General features: G+C 43.1%; 1 protein-coding gene across 4 annotated transcripts in view; it reads right to left on the bottom strand.

Moving 5' to 3' along the window:
- Positions 1 to 12,500, bottom strand: part of NUP93 (nucleoporin 93) — a 1,074,191-nt gene that overhangs the window by 832,990 nt on the left and 228,701 nt on the right. The gene's annotated exons all lie outside the window — the stretch shown is intronic.

Raw genomic sequence — 12,500 nt, 5'->3', positions numbered from 1 at the left:
TGCCAAAATATTTCACAGGACCCCACAGTTACCCACAAAGGAAAGATATTCAACATAAAGGGATCTTTCACTTGCTCATCTTCCAATGTGGTATATATCATTCAGTGTAAAAAATGTAATGAAGGATGCTATATTGGAGAAACAGGCCAGATGCTTAAGACAAGATTCAATTTACATAGACATCACATGAACAAAACAGCCAGTAGGGCCCCCACCCCGGTGGGACAGCACTTCACAGAACCAGGACACTGTACCAGTGATTTCACAGTGAGAATACTGAAAGGTAACTTTAAAACCATACAAGAACGTAAGACCTTTGAAGTCAGAATGATTGAATATTTTAACACCCAACAGAAAGGACTTAACAAGGATCTGAGGTTCCTAGCCCATTATAAACCATAAAGCTGTATGTCTCTGTTGATCACCCCACCCCTCACCTATCCACACCCATCCTGTTAGAATATCAATGATATGCTTTGATGTCCCCATGCATACCTCCGACCCACCCCCATCCTCCCACCCTGTCAGACTGTCATAGTAATGCTTGAATGTTTTCACTTATATACACTGTCAGCTAGCACATTTGCTTATTTCCGATCTGACGAAGAAGGGCAACCTTCGAAAGCTAATCAAGAAATGTATTAAGTTATGCCCAATAAAAAAGGTATCATCTTATTTTCTTTTCCATGTTTTATTTTGTTTGATTTCTATTGATAACCTTAAGAGTGGACTAACACGGCTACCACACTCCTCTACTTAAGCTGCACATCAAAATGGCTTCGTTGCTCTTCTCATGTGACTATTAGAAATCCAATTGTTTCCATAGGCATCGTCCATACTACGTCTGGATAATCTATATAAATAATTCTCACCTCCAACGTTCTGAAGCTCACTCTGTGGCAGGGAAACACTGAAGCCCTGCACTGTTGGTAGGCTAGGCTGTCAGCACCACTCACTCTCACTCATAGACCCGCCCTCAGCCACGCCCCATCCACACATAATTCACAACCCCAACATTCTAAATGCAAGATCCCATGAGTGTCTGCCCCGCTCTCGCGTCACAACGTGATGATGTAGAGGGTGGAGCTATCATACTCAGCGAATCGCATAACAACATGAAATGTGACCTCAAAAGCATCACAAACAGTATCCCCAGGACTCCGGGATACTGCTGGCTAACAAAACCTTTCACTCTCTCCAGAAACAAGCTGCAGTGGAAGCCTAGCCTGGCTCTCACTCTCTTCCTCAACCATTCAATGCCATGTGAAAGAGAAACAATGCCCTCTCAGCTTCTGTGCCTGCATATTGCACAAAAAAAAAAAAAAAAACAGCTTCTACTACAACAAAGCTCTGCTCTCTGTGAGGAAACATGTACAGTTTGCAAAACCTTTCAAAGAAATCTTTTTCCCCTGGGACATCAACAGGTTTGTTTTGGTTTCTTTTCAGGTGTTAATTTTCTGCCCATCACAACCTTTTAACCTCTTTGCCACTTTCCCTCCCAGTTTTCACAACAGGGAACTACAATAAACTGTGCTGTATTACATGTAATCCACTTACATTTCTGTGATAAACAAATCAACTTTACCAACAACAGAGCCAGCTCATACACCTACACAGTAAGCTTCAACCAAGGCAAACACACTGTTTCCAGACAATCCACACAATAGCTCAGTAAGCAGCTTCTACTACAAAAATGGGGTGATAAACACTGAGGATCCCTAAATATAAAGATGGTATTAAAACAAAACTTACCCCACCCCCTTTTTACAAAAGCTTCTCCTCAACACTTTCCAGAACCCATGCATGCCTAATGTTAGGTCATGTCATTACAAGGGCCATCTAACATATGTTTCCCAAAGATAGCATGGAGACATGGAAATTCAAAGATAGCATGGAGACATGGAAATTTTTCTACATAGGGGCAAAGGGACGATCCCCACACCTGACAGCACAGAAAAAGAGGGACCACAAGGGGGGAGGGGTCCTGCGACCACACAGAGGGAGGGGGGGAGGTATCTCTGCCACACACACAGTCTCTATCACACTGTCCACCACACACTCTATGCCTCTCACTGTCTCACATTCACACACACTCTCATTCTCACGCACACACTGGCACCCACACACTCTCTCTCACCCACACATTCACTCTCTGTCTCACACAATCACTCTCACACACACACACTCTCTCTCTCTCTCTCTCTCTCTCTCAAACATACACACACCGAGGAAAACCTTGCTAGTGCCCGTTTCATTGCTCCCGAAACAGGCCTTTTTTACTAGTTAGTTATTATAGGCAAAGACTGTTTGATTAAGCCACAAGAACAGCAACAGTTGTCCATGGGATTGGCAAGGTCTCCGGAAGAAGCCTATGTGAAATGGGTCCTCGTAGGGACCTTTGCCTATGATGACTTTTTTGACCAATCACATTGATATGTGGTTTGAGCCTCAATATTGTTAATATTGTTGATAAGATCTTGAGGTCTTTTCCTCCTTATTTTTAGATAATTAAATTAAGATACCTATAGTTCCTATAACTCACCAGAATAGGTATTTACAAGTATTTTGTGCATTTTGATATATGGTGTGTTGATTCCCCATTTTTTTGGTTATTTACTCATATAAACCAAGGCTTCTGAAATTAACCCACTCCTCATAGCGGCAAAGTACACACTGACCACACTGAGCGGAGCTGCTCACTGAGGCAGAATTAAGACAATGAATATACTATATAAATAGATTTGCATTTCCAAAATCAGTGCTGAGGAGTACAGAAGTGTCCATCTGCTGACCAGACATGATGTCCCAGAAGGTTTGCTGTCTGCCTGGTGCCAAGATACAAGGCATTGAGTTTGTTGAGACTCATCAACTCCACTATATTAGCACAAATGATACTGCTAGGCATCCATCTAAATATATCAAAAGTGATTTCACGGCCCTGGAAGAAAGGGTGCTGCAGATAAGTACAGATGTGGTGTTATGGTCGATTCTACCTGTAAAGGGTGAAAGCCAAAGCAGAGAAGTTTATACCTTGAAGATGAATGCAAGGCTGGGCAGACAGCGACAGAGTGTTTCAGCTTCCTGGACCATAGGATGGATTTTCCAAGAGCTGCTGAGCTAAGGATGGTGTCCACCTATCGAAGAAGGAATGACACATTCTCCCTAGCAGACAAGCTAACCTACTGAACAGGGCGTTAAACTAGTCTTGTCAGGGATGGGGTGAATAAAACATTAAATAGCGCTACAGAAATGAAAACAAACAGCAACAACTGGAAAGCTGTATATACTAGTCATTGGAACAATTCCTACAAAATTCAGATAATCTTTTTGGGAGCCATATTTGAATGTATAGATATCCATGGATCAATGAAGTTTGGATAGCTCTTGTATATATTCTTAGCCTAGTGGTTAGTGCAGCAGATTTTGATCCTGGGGAACTGGGTTCGATTCCCACTGCAGCTCCTTGTGACTCTGGGCAAATCACTTAACTCTCCATTGCCCCAGGTACAAAATAAGTACCTGCATATAATTAAGCCACTTTGATTGTAACCACAGAAAGGCGATATATGAAGTCCCATCCACTTTCAGTTCTTCCACAGTCAGGTCTCTAAATTTATATTTTCCCAGCCACTGCCTTATGTTCTCCTCTTGGAAATCCATTGCCTCCCCTCCCCCGGACCCAAATCAACCCAGGACAGCACAGGACAGTATGAAGTCAGCAAGTCAGTCAGCCCCTCCAAAACTATCACTTCCTGTTTCACGAAGGCTCTGCATGGCCAAAACAGAACTGACAATTTGGCTGAATAATATAATTCAGTACTAAATTCTTTCTAAACCCTTCAAAACGGTCCAAATATTGTTCCAGCTGAATAGTTACCCATCCCTCCATAATTTTAATAAACAGGGGCGTTAGAAACCTCCAACAGGTCACCCTTACGATTTTTGGAAGTATTATCATGTCATTGATGTAGATGTAAATATCCACTCCTTTTTGATCCAACTGATCCCTCTCCATTGGGAGAGGGAAAATTCCCCAAATCCTGGAGTGACACAGTTTTGCCTCCCATCCCAAAAAATTGTAAGGGCGACCTGTCAGAGGTTTCTAACGCCCCTGTTTATTAAAATTATGGAGGGATGGGTAACTATTCAGCTGGAACAATATTTGGACCGTTTTGAAGGGTTTAGAAAGAATTTAGTACTGAAATAGTGTTGAGGGCTATTCTTGAGCAAGGTAGGGCTTTAATAAGTAGAGGACAAGAAGCACTTCTCATCCAACTGGATCTATCCTGTACATTTGATCTGGTGGATCACATTATTTTATCTATTTTAAGTGATTTACGCGTTACAGGAAAGGGTCAGGGATTGGTTTAGGGTTTTTTTTTTCTTTAATGAAAAGGAATTTTATAGGGTGAAGATGCAGAGGTTCAAACTTCAGAACCTTGGTCAACTGCCTGTGGGGTCCCACAGGAATCCTCAATCTCTCCTATTATGATCAACATGTTAATGTATTCACTCGGAAAACAGTTGGATCAAAAAGGAGTGAATATTTACATCTACATCAATGACATGATAATACTTACAAACCCTAAGTTTATTGTTATTGATAATAAAAGAATGTTTGGGCTTAGTGGATGATTGGATAATATCTCAAACTGAAATTTAACAGAGAAAAGACAAAATTTCTTCTATTAGGAAATTATGAGGGAAATAGGGATATTTATTCATTTACTAATTCTACTGATCTTAAATTGGAATCGGCAATATTAGGTGTGCAGGTGGACAGCCAGCTGTCTATAGAATACCAAGTAAATTAAACAATAAACTTTTTTTCAATACTAAGGAAGCTAAGAATAGTATTTCAAACACCATATATTTAAGCTAATCGTGCAGTCTCTAATACTTTCAAAATTGGATTATTGCAACATAGTCTATTTGGGATGTACTAATAAGTTGCTAAGGAAACTGCAAACAATTCAAACTTAGCAGCCAGACTGATTTTTTCAGCATACAAATATGAGCAAGTCGCTCCATTGTTTATCAAATTACACTGGCTTCCTATTTTAGCCAGGGTGCAATTTAAGATTTGTATTTTAGTGTTTAAAATTCTATATAGGTATGCTCCACAGCATTTAAGCTCTCTGACATTATTGATGACAGGAGGAAACTGGTACAGTCTCCTCTTGATTAGTTTCCCAGGGCTAACGAAGGTTAGGTTTAAAAGGTTCTATTCTTCACTATCTTTCCAGGCAGCTTCAATTAGGAATTCTCTTCCATTTTCAATTAGAAACATTCGATCTTCTGGTACTGTTAGGAGAGTTCTAAAGTCTTTCTTATTTAGAAAGTTTTTGATCTCATAAGTGCTATTCCATACTAACTCATGTAATTAGGAGATGTAAAGCATATTGAATTTTAAAAAATATTTTAGGTTAATGATAGGTTAATGTGTAGTACTGTATTATTTCCTTGATAATGTCCAAGTTTCTTCTATGTTACCCGCTCAGAACCTGAAAAAGGAGGTTGCAGAATATAAAAACTAAGAACTAAAATGCCTGGGAAAACAAAAGGATCAGCAGAAGTATGGGAGAACAGGTTCCATTCGCCTGCCTTAAGCCTGCCCACTCTGAGGTAAACATTAATTGGTTTCATGACCAAAACTGTATATGTTAGGGTAACATTCTATGTTAAAACAGAGATATGCTTTATTACATATAGTTGCCCTATAATAATCTGGTAGATCTCCATTCTCATACTACTAATACTTGTAGGATGGGAAACAAGGTTCTGGATCTAAAGGCTGTGATAGACGAAACTGACTTGGATTAAGTGGCAGTCACAGAGACAAAATTCATAAAGAACCATGACTGGGATATAGCTTTACATGGCTATAATCAATTCAGGAAGGATATGGCAGTAATAAAGGCACAAGAGGCATAACCAACAGTACATTATTTAACAATAAAGCCAACAGAATTGCAGGACTTACAGGATAATGACAACACAATGTGAGTTAATCTGGAATGACGGAATAGAACTTCTATTTACATTGGTGTGATAAACAGGCCTCTTTCATAGGCAGAAGTAGCAAATGGATTTAATTGAAGGCATTTACAATATAGCTTAGAAAGGGGAACTACTATTCATAGGCAATTTCAATATGCTGAATGTTGATCAGGACATCCTGTAGTGCAGTATCTAGACATAACAAAGATCATGGATTCTATACAAGAACTATTCCAGCAATCAGTAATGGAACCCATGTGGGATGGGGGCCATACTGGACCTAGTGATTATGAGCGGAAGAGTATTTCTGATATTACAGGAAGCAATGATCTCATACCCAGTGATTACCAAATGGTGTGGTTCAATATTAGGACATGCGGAATACCTCAAGAAGTTGTTAGCAGGATGAGAGTATCTGAGGAAGTAGAAAAGCAGTGAGTGAAACAGAATTAATTTTCATGGCAACAAATCTCTGTGTTTGGAAATTAAAGTAAGAGGAAAAGGTTGTATTCTAACTAAAAACAAGAAAAAAGGGTTAGCCATCAGAAGTAATTGTAATTTATATTCCTAGAAGGGAACCACATTCCAATAATGTTCAAAATTCGGAGCTTCAATCATCAAATAATTTAGGTTAATGAGAACACATGCTCAGTGTCTTTCTGGTGTACTTCCAATCCTTTGGAATAAAAGTCTTCTAGACTTGAAGGACTTATGTGACTATGGGACTCATTTTCAAAGCACTTACTACTACTACTACTATTTAACATTTCTAGACATACAAAGTTTAATAGGTTACTCTATAACTTTGTAAGTCTAAGTGCTTTGAAAATATCTCTGTGTGACTTTTAAAAAGCAATTGAAAATTTGATTTTTGAAGATCATTATTGTTTATTTAATAATGCAAGGATGATGGCTAGATTGTATATGCAAGCTCTGAGATGTGGCATTGCATTGTTGAGTATTGAATTCTTGGATTTTTATATTGCTTGTTTTCTTAGGAAAGGAATATAGGAATTATAAACTACTAGAAAAAAAGGCCCGTTTCTTAAGGCAAGGAAACGGACACTAGCAAGGCAATCCCCCACCCTCCCTCGCTGTGTCACTCTGTCCCCTCCCAGCATCCCTGGCCTGCCACCCACCCAGTTCAAGGCCCCCTCACGCCCCTCCCACCGAGTTCCAGACTCTGCCCCCCCCCCCACCGAGTTCCAGACTCTGCCCCCCCCTCCACGTTACAGACCCCTGTACCCCCCTTCCGCGAACCTGTCAACCCCCCTTCTGGCCGAAAACCGTCCCCCGCCGCCGTCGAGTACCTGTGCTGACGGGGGACCCCAACCCCCGTCAGCTGAAGTCGTGTTCTGGCCTCCGCGGCGTTTTTCCCTCAGTGATCTTCTGTTCAAGTTTCTGTGCGTGCGTCTGACGTCAGACACATGTACAGGAACTTGAACAGAAGATCACTGAGGGAAAAACGCCGCGAAGGCCAGAACACAACTTTGGCTGTCAGGGGTTGTGGTCCCTCGTCAGCACAGGTACTCGACGGTGGCAGGGGACGGTCTTGGGGGGGGGGGGGGTCGACAGCGTCGCTGAAGGGGGGTCCAGAGGACCGTAACGCGGGGGGGGGGTTGAAATCAGAGGGAGGGCAGAGTGTGGAACTCGGTGGGAGGTGCTTGAGGGGACACGGGGTGCTGATGTTCGTCGGGTGGGGGGGAGGGGTCTATGTTGCCCCACTCCCTGCCACTTACTCCAAAGTGGCAGGGAGCGGCGCACAGACAACTGATTCCCAGGCAGGGGGGAGAGGAGTAGGGAAACATGCGGATTGCCTAGGAATCAGCTGTCACTGATGTCCTGCGCAGCCAATCAGTGGGATTCATGACGTCAGTTTGATCTACAGCACCTAGCAGACCACGGCGGAAGCCAGGGTCCCAGGCAGTGACAGAACGTTGGAAATGAGAATTATTATATAGGATAACCAGCTCTGCACGCCCATTGCACTGAAAGTAGCAGACTATAAGATCTTGGTAACAATAAAAGATCGCAGAGAGAGAAAAACAGGCAACTTGTATATTCCTCCCTACACTAGGCCTGTAAGATGGGCCTGCTAGCCCTCAGATTTGCTGTCATCAGCATAAATTTAGTTTCTCCCTGCAGCTGAATGTAAGCAGAGTGCTTGATCAGTACATGGAAAGTATTGGTCATGTCAAGGAGAAACATAGGAAGAACTGAGGCTATGCGGCCCATTAATGGCAGATACACCTGGATATAACCTTGATGGTGAAGAGAGACTGAGGACCCTCCAAAGACCAAGATTTCAACCGGAAAATATGTGTTCAGAGAGAAGGAAACCAGGTGTTTCATGCTACTTGTTTTTTACATGGTCTTTGCATGCTGGGATCACGCTTTACAGATTAGCCAATGGCCACTAAGTGTGAATGTGAACACAAGCAGGAGAGGATGATAGAATAGAGGAAATTGCCATTTTTGTATACATATAAAAAATAACATATTACCACCATATTGTGTAATGGAAGAAAACAGGAAAATCCATATATGAACAAGATTAAAAGAAAACACATGACAGGAGAAATGAAACTTGTAACAGTATATAAATGAAGAATGAGAAAGTATTGCTAAGCAGATTTTATTATTCAGTCTTTGCGTCTGGCTTTTCTGTGTGACAACCTGCGCCACAGAGAACAACTATTTTGTATTGGCTTAGAAAAATACCAATAAAGATTTTTACTGGTTGCGCCTACACCCAAGTCTGAATATCTCTCTTATTCCAGCAACTAGGGCTGAAGTGTTTTCCTCTCCCCAGGGGTAAGGGACGGGATCTGAGAGAAGAGGACATCTCTGTGGGTAAGTGACATTATTCTATTCTGAGCTTGGTGACAAAGATTAGGGTTTAAAAGAGAAATTGTAAGATATTGATTAACACAGAACCAGAGGGTGGTGGTGAATGGAATTCACTCAGAGGAGGGAAAGGTGAGTAGTGGAGTGCCTCAGGGATCGGTGCTGGGGCCGATTCTGTTCAATATATTTGTGAGTGACATTGCCAAAGAGTTAGAAAGTAAAGTTTGCCTATTTGCGGATGATACTAAGATCTGTAACAGAGTGGACACCCGGGAGGGAGTGGAAAACATGAAAAAGGATCTGAGGAAGCTAGAAGAATGGTCTAAGGTTTGGCAATTAAAATTTAATGCAAAGAAATGCAAAGTGATGCACTCAGGGAATAGAAATCCACGGGAGACGTGTTAGGCGACGAGAGTCTGATAGGTACGGACGGAGAGAGGGATCTTGGGGTGATAGTATCTGAGGATTTGAATGCGACAAAACAGTGTGACAAGGCAGTGGCCGTAGCTAGAAGGTTGTTAGGCAGAAGAAAGGGGGTGTTGATGCCTCTGTATAAGTCGTTGGTGAGGCCCCACCTGGAGTATTGTGTTCAGTTTTGGAGGCCGTATCTTGTTAAGGATGTAAAAAGAATTGAAGCGGTGCAAAGAAAAGCTACGAGAATGGTATGGGATTTGCGTTACAAAACGTATGAGGAGAGACTTTCTGAACTAAACATGTATACTCTGGAGGAAAGGAGAAGCAGGGGTGATATGATACAGACGTTCAAATATTTAAAAGGTATTAATCCGCAAACGAACCTTTTCCGGAGATGAGAAGGTGGTAGAACGAGAGGACATAAAATGAGTTTGAAGGGGGGCAGACTCAAGAAAAATGTTAGGAAGTATTTTTTCACAGAGAGAGTAGTGGATGCTTGGAATGCTCTCCCGCGGGAGGGGGTGGAAATGAAAACGGTAACGGAATTCAAATATGCGTGGGATAAGCATAAAGGAATTCTGTGCAGAAGGAATGGATCCTCAGGAGCTTAGTCAAAATCGGGAGGCGGGGCTGGTGGTTGGGAGGCGGGGATAGTGCTGGGCAGACTTATACGGTCTGTGCCAGAGCCGGTGGTTGGGAGGCGGGGCTGGTGGTTGGGAGGCGGGGATAGTGCTGGGCAGACTTATACGGTCTGTGCCCTGAAGAACACAGGTACAAATCAAAGTAGGGTATACACAAAATTAGCACATATGAGTTATCTTGTTGGGCAGACTGGATGGACCATGCAGGTCTTTTTCTGCCGTCATCTACTATGTTACAGAATTTTAAAATAAAAAAAAGCAAGCAAACTTTATTAGCTAGTCTCCATAGCCTTTTCCCATAGCCTTGGATGATGGAGGCCTCCTAAAAGGGCAGCATCACCCTGGGGAGGCTGGAAATAACCCTGTAGACAGGCACAGCACACCAAGGAATGCAATATCCTCTCGTACTGAGGATGTGTCATCAGGAACTACTGCCCAGGTGGGAAGGGTTAGGACAGCTGTTGTAGTGGGTGATTCGATTATCAGGCATGTAGATAGCTGGGTGGCTGGTGGACGTGAGGATCGCCTGGTCACTTGCCTGCCTAGTGCGAAGGTGGCGAACCTCACGCGTCACCTAGATAGGATTTTAGATAATGCTGGGGAGGAGCCGGCTGTCTTGGTACATGTGGATACCAATGACATAGGAAAATGTGGGAGACAGGGCTTTCAGGATGGTATTTTTGAACAGCATCCATGCCTGACATAAATTTTGACGTAAATTTTTGACCCTCGCAGCCACTCCTCTAAGCTTTTTTTTCACAGTTCTTCTCATTTTATCATAGTCTCCTTTTTAAAAGTTAAACACTAACATATTGGATTTCCTGTGTATACTTACTCCAAAGCTAATATCAAATTTAATCATATTATGATCGCTGTTATCAAGTGGCCCCAGCACCATTACCTCCTGCACCAGATCATGCGCTCCACTAAGGACTAGGTCTAGAATTTTTCCTTCTCTTGTCGGCTCCTGTACCAGCTGCTCCATAAAGCAGTCCTTGATTTCGTCAAGAAATGTTACCTCCTTAGCATGCCCTGATGTTACATTTACCCAGTCAATATCAGGATAATTGAAATCAACCATTATTATTGTGTTGCCCAGTTTGTAAGCGTCCCTAATTTCCTTTAACATTTCTACATCCATCTGCTCATCCTGGTCAGGCAGATAGTAGTACACTCCTATCACTATCCTTTTCCCCTTTAAACCCCAATCTTTAAGTGTCACGATTGCGGCCATGTTTCACGCGCTCATTCATTTCGCCCCCTGGTGGTCAGACCAGGTGGCTGCAATGGACTGTCTGGTCGCTGTTTCCCATGTTCCAGAAGTCATGCCATTCTGGTCCGGATCTTCCAGCCTTCCAGACTGTCTTGGGATTTTTGGAACTTAGCAGCACCCTTACCTGGTGAACTCCTTGGTCAGTTGCCTTAATGAACCACCTGGAAACTTTCTACTTTGCCTTGGCAACAAAGGTCATCTGATGAGCTTCTCGTCGGTGACAGTTGTTGCAGTGCTACCTGTTCTCCTAATCCTGTGGTGGACCTGCCCTGTTTGTCTTCCGGAGGTTTATTTCTCCTGCTTGCTGCCTGTCCAAGACTCGGCGTGTTTCCTGGTTTATGTCTACTGCTTGCCGCCTGCCCAAGACTCGACGTGTTTCCTGGTTTATTTCTACTGCCTACCCAAGACTCGGCTTGTTCCCTGGTTTATTCTACTGCCCGCCGCCAGCCTAAGACTCTGTTTGGTTTCCTGGAAGCTTCTACTGTGCCCTGCCCTGCCTGTTCCAGCTTGCATACTTCAGCTACTTCAGTCCAGCTGCTCCAGTCCTGGTTGTATCTGTCTGTGTTCTGCCTTTGTCTCTTGTTTTGGGTGATTCTCCTGCCGCTCCTCGGCAGTGGCCCAAGGGCTCACTTCTCCTCACTAGTGTGACATTCCCAATGTACAAGTGTTCACTTACCAGAGAAATGTCTTCTCTCAGAACTTCTCAGAAAGAAAGTTCAGTGGGACCTTTCCTCTTTATATAGTTTTGAATTTAATGGGACTTTTTCAAAACAGGCTCTTTCAAGTTAACTCAGTAATCAGGTTGCCCTTAGTAACCTATGCAAATATTCTACTTCCTCACACCTTAATTAACACCTAATTGAGGTCAGTGGTAGTGCTACCTCTCCAGCAACCAAAGAACAGAAAATAACTGTCTGTCTTTTAGAACAAGATCCCTCTATCCTTTTAAAGGAAGTTGTACGCAGGAAGCTTACAGAGAAGGCTTCTGGGGCAGGCCGAAGGCAGCACTTATATCGCTGATGCTGCCAGCGGGCCTGGAAGCTTGAAGGTATTACAGCGGGGCGAGGGTGGAGATAGGTGGGAAAGCAATGTCAGTCAGACCACTGGGAAAGGGAAAGGGGGTGGAAAGGGAAAGGTGGGTGGAGAGAGGAGGAAGATTGCAATGCCAGACCAAAAAGGAAGGAGAAGATGGGGTGGAGAGTGATGCCAGACCCCATGGAAAGGAATGTGGAGAAGTGATGCCAGACCGAAGGGGAAGGTGGGGTGGAGAGAGGAGGGAAAGCGATGCTAGACCTCAAGGGAAGGAGAAAGGAGGGTAGAAGGAG

This window comes from Microcaecilia unicolor, chromosome 5 (genome assembly GCF_901765095.1).
Source record: "Microcaecilia unicolor chromosome 5, aMicUni1.1, whole genome shotgun sequence".
Taxonomy (NCBI): Eukaryota; Metazoa; Chordata; class Amphibia; order Gymnophiona; family Siphonopidae; genus Microcaecilia; species Microcaecilia unicolor.
The sequence above is the reverse complement of the archived record's forward strand: the minus strand, read 5'-3'. Positions and strand labels throughout refer to the sequence as shown.